At 41.2% G+C, this 22,386-nt stretch overlaps 1 protein-coding gene across 1 annotated transcript in view; it reads left to right on the top strand.

Moving 5' to 3' along the window:
* The window catches only part of gabbr2 (gamma-aminobutyric acid (GABA) B receptor, 2), a 197,413-nt gene that overhangs the window by 30,242 nt on the left and 144,785 nt on the right, over window positions 1–22,386 (top strand). The window lies entirely within an intron of this gene.

Raw genomic sequence — 22,386 nt, 5'->3', positions numbered from 1 at the left:
ACAAAAACAGCAACACTTTAAACCTGCGTCATCGTTTAATCATGCAGGAAGAGTTGCAGTGGTCTTAAAGAAGTGTTTGTAGTTGACCCCTGGAGACCAGTAAACTTCTCTGTGTGCGTGCGACTAATATTATTTCACAGCAACAAACTGCAGGCCCAGCGTTTTCCATCAGTCCACCCTGCAAAAAAAAAAAAAGAAAAGAAAAGAAAAGAAAAAAAGAGCAACAACAAAGACTATGACGTAGTGCATTGTAACTTTAAACTTTTGGAATCGTGGGGTGAAAATCATTTATTTAATAAATGTTATTAGACATTCTTTTCCATACTTATTTTAGGACATTATAAATCACACTATTTGTCAGTTATTCCAAATGTTTGTTTTTCCAGTCACTTTGTCAGCATGTAATCTGATTACTTAACTGCATGCCAGAAATAGATTGTCATTTATTTAGTTGGGGTTTTTTCTCATGTGCTAATGAGATGCAGAGGTTAAAGTGCTTAGTAGACAAGGCAATCGCTCTAATATTTCACATATGAAGTTTCTATGCATATTGTGATCATTGAGGTGCGGTGAGGTTCCTGGCTGGTGAGGCACTCCCTCCATCTGAATCCGATTTACAAATATATGAACCCAACAGAGCAGATTATACATTATTTGACTGGCAGCAGTTAACAGGTTATGTTTCAGACATTATATCAGCATGCATACAAACTGTCTTTTTTCATGTTGTTTTCGGACATATCAAGGCTCAAAGCTGAGCGTGCACACAGGCTTTTGGCCGACCAACTGCAGTGCTATAATTATGTTTTCAAAAGAATGTCACCACAGATTCGAGTCTGCAGATGCAGATTGCTATACAGAGTGGGTTTTAGTTTTATTTTCAGTGTATTGATTCTCGTGTGCATACGTTTGTGTGTGTGAGTGGGCTGCATAACAGCAGTCATGCATCTAATCGTGGCATCTTTCGATCATTTGTAACCTTTTCTGGATATTCGCAACAATCTCAGTGGGAGAGTGTGTGCCACAGCGATGAATCAGTTTGTCTAAAACTGACTTCAACTTCCACAGCCTTGGAAACAGAATAGCATTTACTGATTTTTGCATGCGTTCATTGTCATTCACATTCTCCCTGTAACCCCTGTCAGCCTATTCTTACTCACGCAGGAAAGAAACGTGTGGACAAGAAAAGAATCGGAAGCACGTCAGCACACTCTGCGTCACACAAGCACAGATGAACACACTTTAAAAACTTGCATGTTTTGTTTCTTTTATTTTTTTTGTCGGAGGGCCAATTGAAATCCACAAATACAGTAGCATGAAAACCCTTCTCCTAAACACCAGAGATGCGGTTAACCCCTTCAACAGGTTCTCTGTTGCCATGGTAACGAGCTGCAGGCTGACCGTATAGGATGTGAGTGAAAAACCCATTTCCTTGGCGACCAGTGGAGACATGCAGAAACATCTAGTTAGTGTGTGCGTGTGCATCTGTGCGTGCGTGTGTGTAGAAAGTGAATAAGCTCATGGGTTAATGTGAGAACATTTTAGGATCTCATCGCCTTACTCTGTTTCCCACCACTCCCACCAATGATGAAACAGACTGTAAGGAAGGGGCGGGATTGCTCCTCAGTGACTGTCAGTGATGCTTTTTGAGCAGTTGACACACACACACACACACACACACACACACACACACACACACACACACACACACACACACACACACACACACACACACACACACACACACACACTCATACAATCGCAGGCATAGCTCCCCTTGTTTCCCCATAACGACTGCAGCCATCATTATCGTTACAGTGGTTTGTGGCTGTGTGCGGGAATGTAAAAACATGAAAGGAGAACAGTCTCATGTTCGTTCCGCATCTCCATGGATGAGCTGATGTGAGGAGAGAGAGAGAGAGAGAGAGAGAGAGAGAGAGAGAGAGAGAGAGAGAGAGAGAGAGAGAGAGAGTCATGAGCCAGTTCCCTCTGCATTCTTCTCTCCCATGTATCTGCCCACGCGCTGCCTTCCACCCACATTATCGCAACAGTGATGGAACTTTTTCTACCTCCTCACTGGCTCATTTTCTCGTTCTGCGCTGCTTCTCTTCCTGCCGTTCACATGTTCTCTTTCCATTTTCATCCGTACCCTTCCCCTCCACAGTTTGTTTCTTCGCTTGCACTTCCGATTTGCCATTCCCCAACTCTGCTTTCGTATTTCTGCCATTTATATCTTGTATTTCCGTCCTCCTTTCCACCCTCGCACTGTCTTTTCTGGAGGTGAGCACATTTGAAATAATTCCACCGCCTGCCATTTGCCTTCACGGCAGCACATTTTGGGAGTTTCCACTGTCATTGTGCCGTTGTCTGTGTCCTTACCAGCAAAGTGAACTTCAAATCTGATACGAGATTAGAAGGGAAGATGAACCAGCAGATGCAATTATTGTGTAAATGAGAGGCATACAGTTCATTCTGCTATGATTACAGTACCTTGGATAAGAATTATTTTCCGGAGCATATTACTCCAAATTGCTCTCTACCTTATACACTGTGACAGATTTCTGTAATTTACTCCATAAAATTTTACATTAACTTCTAGTTTTGTCATTTCACACAAGATTACTAATTTGCAGTACATTATGACTGCACAGTGGTGTGTTGTATGGCACTCTCAGCTCACAGTGAGAGAACCCAGGTTTGATCCTGGACTTCAGGCCTTTTTGTGTAGAGTTGGCATGTTCTTCCCATGCATGCATGGGGTTTTTCCAGGATGCACAAACAATCCAAAGAGATGCATGTTATGGTGACATTTTGCCTCTGCGTTTGCCCTGTGATGTAAAATATCATCTGTGGCCATAATTATTGTCATTTTATTTTTATTTGGAAGGTATATAGGCTGGAGAAGCAAGCTTGTGTCCAAAAATGTGCACTACAGACAAGGCACCACTGTGGGAGTTCCTGAGCTGACACTTGGAGAGCCACTGCACTGCAGGATCTATATTATTTCTCAAATCTAAGTTGAATGTTCTCTACCTGAATTATCCCAGTGAAGCGGCAAACTACACACTGGTGGTTTGGGATTTTAAGGTGAGGTCATTTTACAGCCGTGAAAATTCAAAATCTGTTTGATTTTTGAAATTTATGAATTTTGATTCTAACTTTGGTTCAGACGCTTGAAATCCAGTGCTGTTCTGCACAACCTCTTTGTAAACTATGTTGATGATTTGACAAAATATCATAGTTTGCTGAAGGTTGCTGGTCTTTGTTTTCTCAGTTTCAAAAAATGCATCAAGTTTTCAGTTGGAAGAGAAAATTTTTTATTTTTACTGTAAAATCTAATTCTGCAAGTATTCTTGCAACACAGCATCGAGACTCAACCACTGGAAGAATAAGAGTGAATCCCTGTATTATTCAACAAATCCATTCCGCTATCAGAGTCCTAGCCTCCTCTCCAGGGGCAGGTGTGAATGAGAGGGGAGCAGTTTTAGCCGATCACAGCCAGCGGAGGTGCCTCATCAAAGGCCTTCTGGCCTGCCCTGCCCCCCCCGGGGACACCGCCATCCTCATGGAGACACATCAAACACATGAAAGAAGAATCTCCAGAGTCACACTCCTTTGCCTCTATCACAGCTGTCCACATTTATCGTCACACCTAAGCGACTGTTGTTTTCGCAGGAGCACGGATGCTTTTTTTTTTTTGTTTGTTTTTTTTCCACCCCGCGATCTGTTGGTTTTTGTTGCATTCACTCTGCTTTGCAAAACAGCTTTTCGGCATAGTAGCACAGCAAATATAACAGAAACCTGAGTTCTTAATTTGATTGGATTGGATCAGTAGGCAGAACTTTAATATCTTCTTCACTGACTCGAAAGAGCCATTCCCATTGGGAAATATCACAAGAACAATTATTTGTGGACTACTTTTCAAAGTAACTGTTTTTTATTTTTGGCGGGGCGGGGCGGGGGGAGGTGGGGTGGGGGTGTTCAAGCAGAGCAGATTTATTTTCCATGCAACAGCCATTTGTCAGGGAAAAAAATAAGTTATAGACATCTTCAGACTGCATAAAAATACTCTCCCACATTCTTACCTGCAATGTGCTTCCCTCATGCTATCTGCAACAGACAGTATCCACAAAGAGAAGGTGCAGAGGTGCAGCCATCTTGGAAGCAGCAATGCATGCCAATGTCTGCCTGATGAGTTCACAGAGGAAGTAGTTCATCTTCCTCCACTGTTATTTTATTCATTACTGCGAGTCGGAGAGGGGAACACACACAAATGTACACAGCCACACACACACAGGCAATCAGGTGGGCAGGTAGGCAGAAAGAGTTTTAAGCAGGGTTGTTTTTATTTTTATATATTTATCTTATCTTCTTTCCTTTTCTCTATTTACCTTCCACTTATGAGTATCCTTTTTTTTTGCCTCATAATGGTTGCTCCTGCTTAGCCACTCCATATAGCAACTATTTATATGGCATGCCACTTAGACTTATTACAGATGCTTGAGGCTTTTAAACACATCTTTAAATAGTAGATTGAAGCCGTCTGAGGATTAAATGGAAATATAAGAACCTCCCCGCCCGCGGCGGCACACTTCCTCCTTGTGTTTGTCTTTTGTTTCGTCAATTTGAGATGAACTGCTTTGGCCTACTTGTGTTGGGGGGCAATTAGGTGTGAACCCTTGGGCACTTGCTGTTGAAGATCTCCGGACTCTCTCACTTGAGCAAACAGTCGTACAACAGGAACACATATGTAAACAAAGGGAAATACACAGAGTATGAGGTAGGGAGCACAAAAGGGAAGAGGAGCTCTGTGTTTGAGCCCTGGAGGTGTCGTTATTTCAATGTTGCTCCTTGGTCTTTGTACGACACGTTGCATGTGAGGGGTTGTTGGTTCACTGGGAAGAATAATAAGCCACTGGGCATTGCAGAGTCAAGAGAGAAGCTAAAGAGGCGAAGGAGAGTTTTGTAACTGCCTGGTTGCTCGTGCTTACCAAGAGCTCAACAACACTCATTAAACTCAGCTGCCTGTGCTGTGAAAGTTTGGGAGATTCAAACTGAAGAAGACGCCTATCCTTTCCCCTGCAGGCCAAAACACCCTCCGACTTAGACTTTACCTCCCTGGCTTATTCTTGAGATGGAAATAGGTTCTGATAGGGCTTCACTGTGTTTTGGGCTTGCAGGAGCATATTGTGATACTAGTCTGTGGCTTCTTTTTCAGGGTGATACTCTGCCAAGTGCTGTGCTATAATATCAAATTAAATCAGTGGTGTCAGTAGTATGCAGTGGGATTCCGGGGTTGTTGCGGAATCCCTTTTCCAAGTAGCTTAATATTATCTTAATTTTTGAGAAGATACAAAAAGTGTAGGGTAAAACTATTACTTATTCCATTAAAACACACGGTTATTGAACTGTATTGGAGACAAATTAGTATTATGGAATGAGCTTCAGAGACTACGCTTGAAGACTGAGATTTTATTTAATTTATTACCAGATATTATACATCAAAAGTGTCCGAGGAGAGTGAGAAGACTTTTCCCAACAGATTGACACTCATTCATTAAAACAATAACTAGGACAGTTTCATCCTGTGGTTATGAATGCACCTTATCGGCAAGGTTCCCTCATTCACCTTCCTTTGGTCAGGAAGTTTTTGTCATATTGCACCACTTTCCTTTTGATCCACAATTTGAGGACGTTTACTGATCTGTTGCTGATACCTGTGGCAAGGGCTGAATGCAAAGACATACAGTAGCAACTGATACTGTTTTTGACCTTCAACACATTTTCATCAAATGACTTTCAGTCAAACTTCCTAAAATAGGCTTTGGTAGAGCTTTCCATGTCCGGTTGCTTGTCTTTAAAATGACTGAAATCAATGATTTGTTATTCACCAATACCTATCTTTTTTCCCGTCTTTGTTATTATATTGTTAAATCCCTAGAAGTGACTGTGTTGTGATTGGCGCGATGTCAATAAAACTAAACTGAGCTGAATAATGACTCAGTTGTTATACATTCTGTCCCTTTGACACGTTGCGCGACATATTCCTGATACGGGATCTCTGTATCGCAACATACATCTCCACTTCTCGCAGTGACTCACATCACCCTGTGCTGTTATAGTGAAACTACATCCAATCAGAAAAAGAATGTCTTTATCCCACACAGCAAGCCACTGGGGCGAGGTGACAGTGAAAAGATGACAAGTGTGTATGAGACGGAGGAATCCACACGGGTCATTGTACAATTCCCAAAACAATCCTAATCTGGCATATTTCTTTCACTGTAACATAGTACCAGAACGAACTTTGCAACCCTACACGCAAACTAACACATAACTTGTATGCTGACTCGATAAACTGTTGTCTATAACTGTTGTACATCTTAAAAGGTTTTTTTTTTTTTTTTTTCAGAAGTGAATGAATTCAGTGATGCTGATTTAGAAATAAAATTTCCTGTGGTTCACATTAAGCTCAAGAGACAAGGACATTCAAAGTCAAGATACATTTACCACAGACAAAAAAACAACAACAGACTGATTAACTGATATCTTTTCATTCGCAAAAATTTTGATTTCAGTGAAAGTGAGGTCAGCGGTTTCTTATTGAAACAGCCCGTGTTCTTGCTTTTGTATTGAGGCCATTGGCTTTTTGTGTGTGACGTGAGAAACAAGCACTGATACTTTTGTGTTTGATTGGTTTATATATGTTAGATATAAATAGTTACATTTTCTTCACAGAGCACATCACATGTGTGGCCGGCTGTGACGTTGGTGTTAAATATGCATACGATTTCACAAACCTACAAACCAGGAGCCCTCAGACCCCATTTTAATGTCCACTGGGCTCCGCAAAACATAAATAGCTTTAAGCATCCAAAGTTTTGTTTTGAACCACTTTGACTCAAACAGTATAGTCTTGCAACACAAGCTCAGCTGTGTTAATTGTGTTGCTGCTGATAGACTTCAAATAATATAGAATATTGATAATAAAGAACGGTAAAAAGGAACTTTAAGATTGTAGGGGGTGGTGTCCCCAATAATGAATCTACTTCAAGTCTTGAAAAATAATCCAAATGAACAGATATAGAAATTATATTTTAACTACTGTCGTTATAACTTCTGCTAAATGTTTACTGTAAAGGCATCACAGCACCCCAGCTACAATCATCTTTATTACTGCTCTTCCCCTCAGAAACACTTTCATACAAACTTTCCAGTTTCTTAGCTTTTTTCAGATGAAAAAAACGATGTTGGCGAAGACAAGCTAATTTATTTATGTGGTAGGGTTTATTGTTATCTCTATGTCTATCTTCCAGGCTCACTCTTATTGCTTATTCTCATTGACAGTATTTGTAATCTTCATTCATTTTTCAAGGCGACATCTTGACCGGTATGCATCCCCAGAGGAAAGCAGTACAACGGGTTTTTGCCTTTGAATTTTGTTGCTCCAAGGGCAGATTGAGAGATTGAGATTGAGGGTTTAAAAGAAAGTACATTCTTCAGAGAACTTCAGATAGAAAGCAAACAGAAGATTTGTATTTCACACATTGCTTTGATTTGATCGGGTTTGAGGTGATAAGGCAATGACATTACATGAGACAGAATGTCTTAACCATGAGCCAACCAGTAAACCACAAGGAAAGAAAAGGTAAGAAACAAATTACAATGCCTGAATTTAACATTTCAGTGGGCAAGCTACAAAGACATTTATAACAATTAATAATAAAGTGAATACATCAATCGGTCTCAACTCATTCTGAAGCTATGCATTTAGAGCTCCTGTTTGTGTCGTTTTTGGACTTGCAATTTGCAATAGTTAGTTTGGGATGTTTTAAATTATTCAGGCATACACACAGGTCCAACCCACTCACAGTCACAGGGGATGGCCGTGGTAGGCGATGCAGCGGCAAGGAGTCAATGGTGACGACTGTCGTTTGTGGTCCCACGAGTGTGTCAGTGGTCAGAGTTTGACATGTAACAGAGGAAGACTATTATTGTGATCTACTCAATTATTAATCTATGGATGAACTCAAACCCCAGAGTGAGAGAGAGTGGCTGTCCAGCAAGGATCAGCTTCATTCATTTCTATCTTGGATGTGACATACCGAAATGCGACTTTTTTTTTCTTTTTAATTATTTAAAATTTAACTAATCTAAATATCAAATAATACAACAGCACAGTTTTCGCGAAAAGCCCTGTGAACAACAGTCAAAACATTTCTTCTCCGTGAAGGTAACATCTAATGATTGCTTCTTCATTGTTGGGAGACATGCTGGCGCTTATCGCTGCTGCATTCACTTTAGAACTTTACCATTCAACTGATTCACCTAATCTGACAGTGGAGCGATAATATCACAAACCAGCCTGACATGTGTTGGTATAAACGGAAAAGGCGCGATCATGTATTACGTTAACTGTGCCTGAGCCAAACCCACGCCATCAACACCAGTGCCTATTAACTAAGTGGAAGCAGCATCATAACTTCATTAAAAAAAAAAATAACCCCAAAATATGGAGCTGTCATGAATGTAACTGCCAGAGATTGCATTTTTATCCCATGTTGTGTTTACATAGCAGCAGAACCACCTTTGATAGGATTAGAATCACTAAAGATGTGCTTTAGCCAGCCTGGGAAGCTGCTCGCAGCGAGAATGTGCAGGGATTTATGCATTTTTGATGCAGCGTGGGGAGGAGTGGAACTCTGAAAAGGCTGCATGACCTACTTAGAGATCCGTGGAATTCAGACGACTCGTCATGCCACAAAAAGAGAAAAATCTTTCTCTCACCCTCGGCCTGTGTGTTTGTCAGAGCGATGCAGGAAAAGTGTGCTTTTGTGCATTTCATTTATTTATCTATTTATTAATTTATTGTTTCTGCCTCTGGTGGTTGTGAACGTGGCATGTGACACACACACACACACACACACACACACACACACACACACACACACACACACACACACACACACACACACACACACACACACACACACACACACACACACACACACACACACACACACACACACACACTAAATTCATCAGTGTTTCATTTTGCCCTGCTCTTTGTAATATTCTGCATTAACTGCTCTCTGCGCTGCGTCTTAATTTAAGCCGTTCAATAATTTGTAACATCTCTTCCCACAATGAGGTGGCATCTGGCTGGCTTTTGACACGTGCAAACACAGACTCCTGCCCAAGCACTGGACTAACACCGGCGTCTCCTCTGTCCCCACCGAAGGGGGAAAAAAAAAATTGCAATTTTCCTTGCGACATGGCCTTGTACACAAATTAATTTTCCTTTGACGTCCAGCCCCTTGTCTCCCTCCCTCTCTTCATCACCTCTTTACTCTCTTTTTCTCAGTAGCTATGGAAACACAGTATTGTATGTCAGTTTTCTCGAACAAGACGGTGTTGTCCAACTGCAAGAGCTGTCACATTCCTGCTTTACTGTCACCCTGTGGGGTGAGAGAAACTGGTCGGGGCTCCAGTGGGCTTTCCAGTCACCTCAATACAAGCCGGTCAATAAGCGATTCATTAGAGGCGACAGGAACTCACAGCCAGTGCCTTCAAGTGGAGTGTTTATTTGTGCCGGAAATGAGCTATTGTGAGACAAGAGTTGACCACCTGGTTGGATGGTGTGTGTGTGCTTTTGTGTGTGTATGTAAGTGTGTCCATCTGCTACTCATGATTGATGATTGTTTGTGGACATTGCTGGCATGGCCCCAAGGCTGGTTAAATATGCCCTAGTTGATGAATCTCACGGTGCACTCTGTGTGTGTGTGTGTGTGTGTGTGTGTGTGTGTGTGTGTGTGTGTGTGTGTGTGTGTGTGTGTGTGTGTGTGTGTGTGTGTGTGTGTGTGTGTGTGTGTGTGTGTGTGTGTGTGTGTGTGTGTGTGGCACAGGGTGCATTTATGCTGCTGGCATAGTAATGATTCGAATAAATGAAAAACATTCAAAGAAGCAGCTTGGAAAGTTAAGCTGATTACTGGGCTATAGAAAAACGAAACACCTGATGTCACCAAACTGGGTATATTTTTCACATAAAAAGCATGTGTACTTTTTCGGGAGCATTTGACGTTCCTCGCCATGATTAATTCAATTCAATTCAACTTTATTCATATAGCACCAAACACAACATAGTCATTTTTAGGTGCTTTTTACAAAGAGAAACCCAACAAATCCACATGAGCAAGCATAAGCGACGGTGGAAAGGAAAAACTCCCTCGAACAGGAAGAAACCTTTGCAGAACCGAGCTCAGAGGTGGCGGCAGTCTGCTATTCTGGTTGGGGTGAGAGGATAGAGGAGAGAAAGGATAAGACAGACAGATCGGGGGAAGGGCTCAGACCTTGGTTCAGGCAGGGGGTGGAGATTCAGACCCTGGCTCGGGTAGCGGGCGGGGATGAAGAAACTGGTTGGAGTAGGGGTTCTCCATGTGCGACTAAAAAATGTGAAGACTGGTAAATAAGCACACTGAATGCTTCTGTCCATTTGAAAAGAACTTCAAAACATCTCAGTTAAAAATGGCCATGGATTGGGAATATCACTGGATTTGCTCTGTCATCAGCGGCTCTTTTTCTCTGTGGCCAACTCTCCCTTAAATGTTAGTTCTTCTTAGACTTAGATCTTTTAATGTCTTCTGTGCACTAACTACACATGGGGATATGCTAAAGGCTTGTATGGTTTTTGTCTTTTGGTGATGCCAAAGAAAATGTGAGACGGAGTAAAATAAACAGTAAATTCAAGATGTCTGAAAAATACCTTACGAGTGCAAAAGTACCAACACATGAATTATTTCTTCTTTTTGTTTAAGTAGCACTGATGCTGCCTGATACAACTTACAACTCTGACTTCTTTTCAAGTGTACGTCATTCATCATTACCTTTAACAGCTAAAACAGAGTCCCCTGTGCTTTCATGTCACCAACTATTTAATCAGCTCTCCACATTATGTCTGTACCTCCTTGTGAAGCATCTTCAGAAAAATTATGGTGCGGTGATTAACTAAGAAAGTAATTGGATTGAGCAGAAAACTGCAACGTTAACATTCACTGAAGACGTGTTAATGACGCAGTGCTTACAGCCATGACTCCTTAGAACTTTGAACTGCCTGAAGACGAGAGGAGAGAGAGCGAGGTGATGAATGAGTGGTTGGAAGTGATAGTGGAGAAGAGAGCTGCAGGTGCAGAGAGAAGAGGAGAGGTGCTAGTAACCTCGAGACAGAGCGGCACGAGTGTGAGAGGGCTAGAATGGAAAGGAGGCAGGGAGTGATGATGGAAAAGTGAAGAAAGCCACGCTTAGAAAGAAAAGGTTTAGAGAATGAAAGAGGGGTCCTAAATCCAGACTGTGACCCGGCCATGATTCCTGGGAGGCAAAGTTCTGCTGTAACAAGATTGATGTGTGTGGACAGAAGAATCCCGAGAGGCTGGAGCGAGGGACAGCCCGAGGAGGACTCCGTCTTAGTCGGCACAGTACACACACGCACACACACGCACAAACTTGCAGTTCTATATTTGTAGTTCTATATTACCCGAACTTCGGCCATCAGGACTAAGGCGCTGATCCTGTATAAAACCTGCTAAATTAGATGCACACAAAGAGATTGCGATTCAGTTTGCATATGTTTGGCAGGTGCTCAAATAAGAATAACACAATGAGTGACACCATGCATAGAAATGTGTATTCAAATGAGTTTTCCATGCATTACACCCTTTCTACTCATGAATGATCTACTTTAAATGATTCCTCTTCCACATATCAAAGATGGACACAATGATAAATAATGTAAAGATGTTCAGATGCTGTAAATTACATTGCATGTTGTAAATTAACCTATTGGCATGGACTCTCCACAGTATTCTATGTGATCTGGAACACGCATCTGATATTCCATATGCATGAATGTGAACGTGCCAAATGGATGGTTTGTGTTGTTTTCCTTGAGAAGCAGACCTCAGTGCGTCCCGGTAATAGATCAGCTTCCAGTGTGTGTGAGCCCAGTATCGAAACTACATTTTTCTTTCAAAACTATTCAATTGATGGTCCTCCAAACTTGAAGATTGATGAGCCACCTGCTACCGCCTCACTTTTTATTGCCTAAAGAAATGTTCGTGACAAAATCTCTCTCATGTTGTATTTGATATATATCCTTAAATCACCTATAGGACAATAATAGAAGGTGCAACTGCCATTATCTGAACACATATGTCCATGACTTGTATGGTTTTATTTTAAAAATCCCCCTCCAAACAAATGATGTTCTATAAGATCTGAGGTACAGATCTACTACAATTGTAGGCTACGTGTCACGAATGATTGAAAATATCATGTCAAAATGTAAAGTCACACAATATATATGAGTCATGTATTCAGACGTGTTCAAGTCCCCCGTTTTTATTTTTAGTTTAGTTTATTTCAGTTGCATTTATACTAAGCAGCAAACAAGAACCTCGTTACAAAACAATCAACTGTCCAGCAACCGAAAAAGGCATCGGCTGAAGCCTGCGGCTTATTTTGCCAATCCTGTACCATCAAAGGATTACAAAGTAAAACCAATAATCCAATACAGAAGTAAATGACAGTTTAAGTTAGAAATAACTTTTCGAAGAATAAGTTAATATCAAATTAACAATTCACATCATAACCTTTCATTATCTTAAACTCTTTTTGAAAACACACAGAGAATTACGCCTTTTCAGCTCATCATTAAGTCCATTCCATAATCTCACTCCCAAAACTGACACACATCTATATTTAACATTTGTTCTTACTTTACAGGTTTCAAACATTAACACCTCCCTTAAATTATAAATTGCCTTTCTTTGAAAATAAATTACTTTTGAATACCATCTGGAATGCTATTATTCAACACACGGAACATCATTTGTAATGTTTTTAAATATATAATATCCAGGAATTTTAATGTGGATAATTGTATGAAAAGTTGATTTGTGGAATCCCATTATCCAGCTCTATTTATGATCCTAATCGCTCTTTTCTGCAATTTGATTATTGGATCCAAGTTAGTTTTATATGTCTTTCCCCATATTTCCTACACAGTATGTCGTATAAGGCAGCACAAGCGAACAGTACAATACATGTAGACATTTATTATTCAGTAAGTCTCTAGATTTTAAAGAACAGAAATAGACTTCGACAATTTTCGTTTTACGTGTTCTATGTGAGGCTTCTAAAAAAGTTTGTCATCTATTATTACTCCTAAAAATGGAGTTTCATAAACCCTTTCATTCAACAATATTTAAACACAGATTTACTTCAGCACCAGCCCTTTTCCCACCGAACAACATAAATTTTGTTTTACTTGGATTTAATGATAACTTATTTAAAGCAAACCATGTATTTAACTTATTCAATTCTATTTCTATTGTTTTCAACAATTCCTTAAGGTTTCCGCAAACATCAGCAAACATTGTTAATTGTAAAGCACCACTTACTGTGCAAAAATCCTTAATATAAAGTATTTTATATTTGGATATGCTCGTTCTGTGAGATGGCGGTCATAATTGTTGCAAGCCTGACAACGCCAACAGCTTGATTCTGACCCATGTTCCGCGTATGATTTTTATGAATAAATATAGCTGCCTTACGCAAAAAAAATCTACCCCTGCCCCACTTCAGAGAACAAGACTTAGAATCAGCTGCAGGACCTGGAAAAAAAACTGAGGAAATAGAAACTGTTGTGAACATAAAACATAACTGTTTTATTTTGAAAAAAACCTGTTATGTAATATACTGAGTTCTGGGCTGCTTGGATTATGTAATATACTGAATTCTGGGCTGCTTGGATTATTTTGTCAATCACCTAAAATTAGTAAGAACAGCTGGCATCATTGACTTAGAAGCTGGTTTCCATGCCATGGTACAAGTAGTACAGTACCACCAATATATTCTAACATCATTTGAAGAGCAACATGCCCAGGGGTTTCCTAGTTGTATGTAGGTCTACCAACTGTTCAATCCAGCTTTATTGGGATGAAATCTCTCCAGTGTGGCCTTTTGCACCGGGCATAAGATAGTCCACAAAGTTTTTCAAGTGTCAAGCCAACTGTTACCCCCTCATTACCATCTACCACAGTGGTAGATGGTAATTATCGTCTCTGGGTCGCCCGGTGCTTAAGTGCTTGTCCGTATTGTTCTGCAATCTCCCAAGGTTGGCAGTTTTGTGCCTCTTGGCTGTTCATATCACCCAAGTGTCCTTGGGTGAGATTGCATTTTCAGATTGCTAAAGAGTTGAAAAAGTACCCTGTAAGGGAAATCTGTTTACTGTTTAGCGTACAGATTTTAGTAGTTTTGTCAAATCTGAGAGAAATAAATCAGCAGGTCATGTTGGGTTGTGGGGTGTATTTGGAAAGTGTGCTTAATATTTGTGTATTTTAGCCTTGTTGTTATTTCCCAGCTGTTGATGAACGATATCCACAAAAGACAGCATACCTCATCCTATTTTAAAGTTAATTTGATTTTTGTGTGCTTCCTTGTGTCAGTAGATTGCGGAAGAACTCCTACCAGGGTTTGTCATTGGCATTATTACAGTTTACATGGAAGATAACATGTTCATCATCACTGAGGTTGACCAAGAATTTTAGAATGAACTTAGCATTTGGGGCATTGGTGGGCATTAAGGGACATGTACGTTACAAGTATAAACCATGGTTAATCTGCCACACACCATCTCAAACTACACACACACACACACACACACACACACACACACACACACACACACTGAAATCAGTCTTTTATGCTTTTTTTTTGGCAACTAAATTAATGCAAACCATGAAGTTAGTTTGTGCATATTTTAAAATGGGGGTTCACCCTTTTTTTCCTACTTCAAGCCTGAATGTGTGTGATGGTTTAAACCTTTGTAGATGGTATTATGAGACATATATAAGGTCCTCATAAAACTCTAAGTCAGAGACTTTTAAATGGAGTGATCTCCAACCAGACTTGTATGTCTATGCTGGAAGATTTTTCTTTTCAAAACAGATTGAGAGGTTGAGATATTTGGATTGGACTGAATTTAAGCTCTTTACACAGTTGTCGTCCATAAAGCTTTAATGTACCCGACTGAAACAAAATATATGAAAGATTTTATGAGCTCTCTTCTTATTCAGTTTATAGGCCGCTTCAGCTGAGCAGTACTCAAACATAATCTAAATAGTATCTTGAAGGGTAGCAATTTTTCATTTTGAGTTCATTTTGGGTCGTGCTGTCAGTGATAAAACAAAGGAAGAAATTATATGAGGAATGCCTTGAGTCAAAATCGACCAAAATGCATTTTGTAGCAGCACACGCGGCAATTTCCCCAAATAAAAAGACTGTGAAAGAACTACGAACAAACTTGTTGAAATGCCTCAGACTCTCTCTGCTATAACCTTGGATGCCTGCATATCAATCAAAGTGGCTCTTTATCAAACGCAGCCCTCATTTTCTACTGTATTATTAAGCAGAACCACTCTTTTTGTGTCCACCTGCTGCCTTTTTTTCCTGTCCGCTTTTGCTGATTTCATCCATTGGAGGAAGTGAATGACTCCTGGGACCTCAAAACTATTGACTCCATAATGGACTTCATCCCTCTCTTTTCTTCCACTCTCAGCCCCATATTCCCTCATTTCTTCTTCCCTCATCTTTTTCTCTTACTGGATGGCAGATGTACATGCCACACGCTAAGAAAAGCTATTTTAAAAAAATATGCAAGAATAGATTAATCAGCACAATTATTGCCCCATCTCTCCTCTCCTCTCCTCTCCTCTCCTCTCCTCTCCTCTCCTCTCCTCTCCTCTCCTCTCCTCTGCTCTCCATTTGATGTTTCCTCCGGGACCCATCATTTCAGCAGGATTTAACTTTGGTCCGTTGGTCTCCCTGGGAAGCACAACATGTTCCAGCTGTTGTCAGGCCTTGTCAAAAGCACAACAACCTGTAATAGGCTTAACACAGCGTCTGCTTTCTGCACCGCACAGATTGCTAATAAAGGTGCAATGTGCTTGCTGTGATTTTTGTACCACTGGCCAATTTGAGCTTATCTCTAATTCGTGAGAGGGCCAACGTGTGTGCTGTTGTTTGTATATCTGTCAAAGACTGTGATTTGGCATGCAGTTTGCGCAAGGACGATAATTTTTCAACTGAATTTGTGCGTTTGAGAATAAGCATGAGCACAGGGGGAGAATATTGTGTGTGGGAGTGACAGAAAGTGAAAAAGAGCGAAAGGGACTTGTCACCACCGAAGAGGCTTCCAACGTGCCATCATGGTTATCCTGGTCGCCATCTGAGCTCTCCAGAAAGCGAGAGATAGATTGAGTGCAACAACAAGAGCCAGACTGCACAGAGAGAGGAGATGGAGGGCAAACAGCCATCAGCCTGAACAGCCCAGTCAGTCTGTCGCAGAGGATTTTAAAGGCCAGTCTCTCCCCAGACAAGTAGTGGGTTCCTCGGCGTTTCTCTCTGTTGCAAGCATGCAATGTGAGGGGAACAGATTGAAAAAAAAAACCAACTCAGTCACCCCATCCTGCTCTCAATTTTACTTCATCCACTCTCACTCAGTCAATGTGTGTACTCTGCTCAGATACTCTTGGGCCGACTGTTTAAATGTTACCACAAGCAGTCTTGATGCTGGCAGCATCCGTAACTCAACCTCCGTCTCTCCTCATCCTGCTTTCATTCTCTCCTCGTTGTTGCTCTTATCCAAGCATGTCACTGAAAGGTTTGGCTATTGCTTTCCCACTGTTTCCTTAAGATTGTGAATTACCTGTCAGCCATGTCTTCCTGGTCATTTAGAAAAAGAAAGGTGGGTGGTATGTTACACCCCGGTGGAGCTCTCAATTGCACGCACACTCATTGATGGAGAACAAATAGGTCGAGCAACTATGGTCTATGATACCAGGTGAGACGAGTCTGTTGATATTGATGTGAACTGTAGTGGGGTGTTGACCTCTTACGAGACACGAATGACCACAGCGAACAGTTCACAAGTTGATGACAATATAGAATCATTGTAATTCCGCCGAACTTTCAAAACTTTACTCAGCTGCTGCAGACTCAGTCGCATACACAACAGACTTTCTGGTTCTTCCTCCTCGTCCAACAGTAGCTGGTATTGACAGCCATGGCAGAGTTTAGAGGATTAAATGGGTTTGTACATGGGGAAATGGATAATCTTCTTTAGATCTGACCTATTGGCTGCTCTCTGCTAACTCTATAGGGCTTTATAATGCCAAGCATATGTTTTAGCAATCACTGGATTCAGCATGGCTCACATTTCCTCTCCTGGCTTGAGGAAGTGAAAGTTGTTCAGTGAGGAGTGCATGTAGTAGTCATCCAGTCTGTCAATATATTTGGTGCTCAAAGACTGAAATCATTGGGAAAGTATGATGCAGGAGGGCAGGACAATTGTTTTGCTGCTTCTTTAGAATATGCTCTACAGTAATTCAGTATTCATTTGAATTAGAGAGGAAATTCCTGGTCTCTTGAAAGAAATTTCCATTCAATATGTGTGAATGTGATTGAACAAGCTGACAGTCCATCACACGGTAACTACAGAGAGGGAGACAGTCATAAAGAGTGGCAACCCGTGCTCAACTGGGATCAACTCCAGCAGCCGACGACCTTAAAATGGATAAAGTAGCATAGGAGAAAGATGGATAGATGGACATTGTGATCATATAAGCTTAAGATATAAAATAGACGTGGCAAAGACGTGGATATTGCATTATTTTATTGACGTCAACAGTGCGCGTTTATCACCTCTTAACTCATGAAGATATATACTCTGTGGGAGGATTCATGGATTTTGTTCTTCCTAATCACCTGTGCTGTTGGCTTTATCAGGACTAAATGGAGAGTGTGAGCATGGAATATCACTTTTGACACTCAAGGTTATTTCCTCCCTGTTGTTTTCCTATATCTCTCTCACATGTATGTGTTTGTGCAATACTGGGCCTCAGGTTGCTGATTTGGGTGCAGTAATTTGCCATTAGCTGAGAGACAGGTGCAGCTGCCTCCGTTTGCAGCGTTAACAAGGCATTTCATCATGGTTAGCTTCAGCCTTGTGCTCTGATCAGCTCTTGTTCTTGTCACAATCTCACACATGCACGCACATGTATGCATGCAGGACGTGTATTGACATGCTCAACAGGGCCAGCTTGTATCTAGGGGTGGTAAAATGTCAAGAATCAGGTTAAAAAGCCCAATTTTGTTGACTTCTCCACTAAGACATGGCTGACCCTGTGTGAAGAGTTTGGTTACATTGTCACGGTTGTGAGAATTCCGGGTTAGGGTTAGAGTTGTGTGTGTGTGTGTGTGTGTGTGTGTGTGTGTGTGTGTGTGTGTGTGTGTGTGTGTGTGTGTGCGTGCGTGCGTGCGTGCGTGCGTGCGTGCGTGTGTGTGTGTGTTTTCGCCAATTTCCTCCTGCATTCCAAAAACATGCACGTGAGGTTAGTTAATTGGTGATCCTGATAATATCCCCAAGGTGTGAATGCGAGTGTGTGTGGTTGTCTGTCTCTCTGCCTTGCCCAGGGTTTGTCCTGCCCTCGCCCATTGGTTCCAGTGCCCCACCACCCTGCACAGGATGAAGTGGTAAAAAGCAGAGGCCAGTAGATAATAAAGTAAAACTGGCAATATCAATCAATTACTCCGACATCAAAATGCTTCATACACAATTAGCACTAATACGATGTACAGTAATATTTTAACTGTCCACAGATTGAAGTAAAACAAGCGTATATTCGCAAGACGCAGGCTACTGGACTTTGTGGTCACTTGAAGTAAATTTTCTGTTTATGGATCTTTAACATTAGACAGAGTTATATCCCTCCCTCCAGTTTCCATTTCCAGGTTCTTTCGCCATCAGCCCCCTCCCCACAACCACACGCACCTCCCTTGGCTGTCTCCCAAGGCAGTCAAACAGATTACCACGGGCGTTAACCTCATCGATCTGCTCCAAATGGCCTCCAAATGCCAGGAATTAGATTTCAGACTGGAGGAGAGGGAAATAAAGTGCTGTAGTATTTCTTGCAACTCTGCCTCAGAGTTAAGTGCTGCTATGCCTTCCTCATTGTACCAGTTTATCCTCAGAACGTATTTGTGTTTTTCAGGACTGAGATATTTGTTTCAGAGTATGCCTTATTTACAGCATAATTCTCCGGTGGAACCGGGTGTAAAATACAGCCTGTACCTAAACCTCTCAGAGCCTGCTTGGTAATCCTTCAAAAATACATAACTGTGGAATAAGGATATAACTGAATCAAGCATACGGGGAAGAGAAATGGAGGAAAGAAGCTTGTTTTTTGGAAGTAAAAGTTAAATCGCATAAGTTAAATATTTTAAATTCAAAATGCCCATAGATTATGTATCAAGATATATCTTGCCCATCTTTTTTGGACAGTAGGAGGACCTGCAGGGCAACATGCAGCTGCTCAGAATTACACTCCAGTGAATCAATCTCACAGTCATGAATTACTCCATTGTGGGGTTATAATGAAGCGTAGCTTTATAATACAGGTTGACATGGTTTTATTACTGTATGGCTAATATCATTCTAATACTTCTTCAGTCCCGTCTCTTTCACCATTCAACCGCCCATTTCTCCTCTTTCTGTCACCCCCATCCCAGTGTCTCATTGCTCTTTGTGTCTTATTATAGTCCACTGTTCCACTGCCCTCTGTCTTGCATTGTCTTTCAACTCCAACAGCGTCTTCATAGCTGAATAATCACTGATTAACGTAGGAGCAGTTGTACTACCTAATGAGAGGCTAAATATAGCCGTTGGTACAACACACACCATGGCATCCTTCCCTCATCGAGTGCACAAAGTGTGAACAGTCACACCGTTGGCATGACAACACACCGGTCAAGGCTGTGTGAGCAGTCACAACAGATCATGTGCTCCTGTGCCTGTCAAAAGTTCCCGAGGATGAATGAGAAAGAGGGGCTAAGTAATTACCCTGATGAAGTCATCTGTCAAAAGAGAAACAACTGCCAATTATTTTGATAATGACTCAATTGTTTAAGCTGTTGACCGAAGAGCAAATTTCAAAACTTTCTTCACTTTCAACTTTTTTTTTTTTTTCCATTTTGAGGCATTTCTGTTAGAAACAGGGAGTGAAATCAGTGATGCTCTTTGCGTTGCGATTGTGGTTTTGACAGAAAGAGCCTTGTCTTTATTCATTTTATGCAATTTTTGAAAATTACATTTTGATTACAGTTACTTCTTTAAAAACACTATTCTTCCCCCCTCTCACAATAAAGTCAGTAATAGAAATATTTTTTCATAGTTTTACCTTCTACTTAATGCATATTTTTATTGATTTCCTATAAAAAAACATTCAAATATCCTGCTGGGAAACGGCATCCCCCTGATCCCTCCCCCCCCCCCCCCTCAGCTCTCTAGTGCCCCCTAGGGACTCCACACTTTGAGAGCCCATCTTCTAATCACTGATTCTCCCAGTTTGATCGATTGAAATGCTTTCAAATCTGGGATCAGTTCGTGAAAGAATCAGATCTAATAGTAATGCAAAGAAACAGGAAAAAGTTAGATGGGTAAGCCATAGCTCAAATGAATACATCACAGATATTGTGGAAACAGGCTGAGTCAGACATCTTCCATGTTGCTGTCAGGTTAACCGAGTTAGTCGGGGATTAATGAGGTGCGTCCCCTCCAGCAGTAAATAGGAATTTAATGAACTGATAACCATTAAGACAATAGCTTCAGCTAATGCTAACAGTCAGCTTGTGACAGAAGCTCTCTGGTTACGTGTAATATCCCTCTTAAAACAGCAGTATTTGTAGCTATGGTACTGATTTCATTAAATCATTGGGTACATTAATGCACTACTTTGCAAAATGGAATTTGCATCATTGTTCTTTCCATACTTGCAGTAAGTGTATACATTTCCAACATTTTATTCATCAGACATGTATTTGATGCTGATTGTAAGTTATCAATGCCTGAATATCAAATGGCTGAAATCATCAGCTGAGGTTAGATGGTTGTGTGACTGTTAATGTTCATGCAGTCGTGTGTAACTGGCTTTATTAGCTGTGACGGGACGGGACGGGACGGGGGGGGGGGGGGTGTCAGAGAGGACCGAGGCACTTCTTTACCACCTCAAGTGCATAGTCACCCTGCATAATAAATCAGCTTAAATCCAGAATATCACTAAGCCCTATTGTACTCATGTTGACAAGTTTAGCTGCCCACATATCCTATTTGTTGCATGGTAACCATTTGAGAGTCACAATCCTACAATGTCAGCCCACCTTCTTATGGCCAGCTGGAGAGAAATGAATGATAAGAATATGCAAATAGGATATCATTTTTAATAGCCTGCAGTTTCATTCATCTGTGTGGCCAGGATAAGGAATACCCACTGTGTCTAATCACATCTTCTGCCTCTTATTTCACCTGAGGCATATCCACAATCTATTTTTGACCGTTTGGCATACGTTGTTCTCTGCGAGCACACACACGAGGGAAAAGCATGTGAAAACCGATAATTGGGCTTTCATTTTTAAATAAAATTTCTAAAACCTTCCTATAAAAAAGAGGCTGCTGTTTTTAATCCTAGCACATGGTTTGACTGTGAAGAGGTGAACGAAACATAGCTGTAGCGGTTTGGAATGCCACATGCAAATGAGCGGAGGCCGTCTGTTCTGTAAACTTAAGAGAAAAGAGAGAACAGAGAGAGGGGCAGGAGATTTAAACTCAAGTCAACCCCGGAGCCACGACACCTGCCAGACACTTAATAAAGGTGGTTACAGCTCACAACATACAGTCCCATATATATCTGTTAGGAATCTCATTTCTCTACATTCGATCTTCAGTTTTTCAATCTGCTGTGCGGAGGGCTCGCTGTGCTCTTGTTCAGTGGAAAATCTCATTCAGTTGGTAGCTGATGGCTAACAAGGTCAAATGACTCTCCAGATGAGATGGACTGTGTCAGAAGACACACACACACACACTGCCCACCTGCCATTCAGTCCGTCGGATCATCTATCTATCAGCTGCACACAGGAACACATCCTGAATTGAGTGGCAATAATATAATACTGAGGGGGAAAGTGTTTACCGCTGAAAGGAATATCGTTACAGACTGTTGAAATCAGGAAATCACAGCAAAACCAGTTAGCCAGATCATGTAGCAATCGATAGAAACCTACACCTCTTTTTTTTTTTTTTGCTGTCTCTCTCTCTCTGTCTTTCTCTTTCTCCCTCTCTCTCAGTCTTCTTCTCTGGTTGCTATAGCGATGGGAAATGGCTGCATTCTGCAGCATTGGATCAGAGTGCTGGATCGCGTTTGCAGCCTTTGAGCTACATTGTTTCACATGGCTTCAAAACACACACATGCGCACACTCAAGCACATGCACAGAGCCCT

The sequence above is a fragment of the Lipophrys pholis genome (genome assembly GCF_963383615.2).
Source record: "Lipophrys pholis genome assembly, chromosome: 17".
In the NCBI taxonomy this organism is placed as follows: domain Eukaryota; kingdom Metazoa; phylum Chordata; class Actinopteri; order Blenniiformes; family Blenniidae; genus Lipophrys; species Lipophrys pholis.
This window is presented reverse-complemented; position numbering and strand designations above follow the sequence as displayed.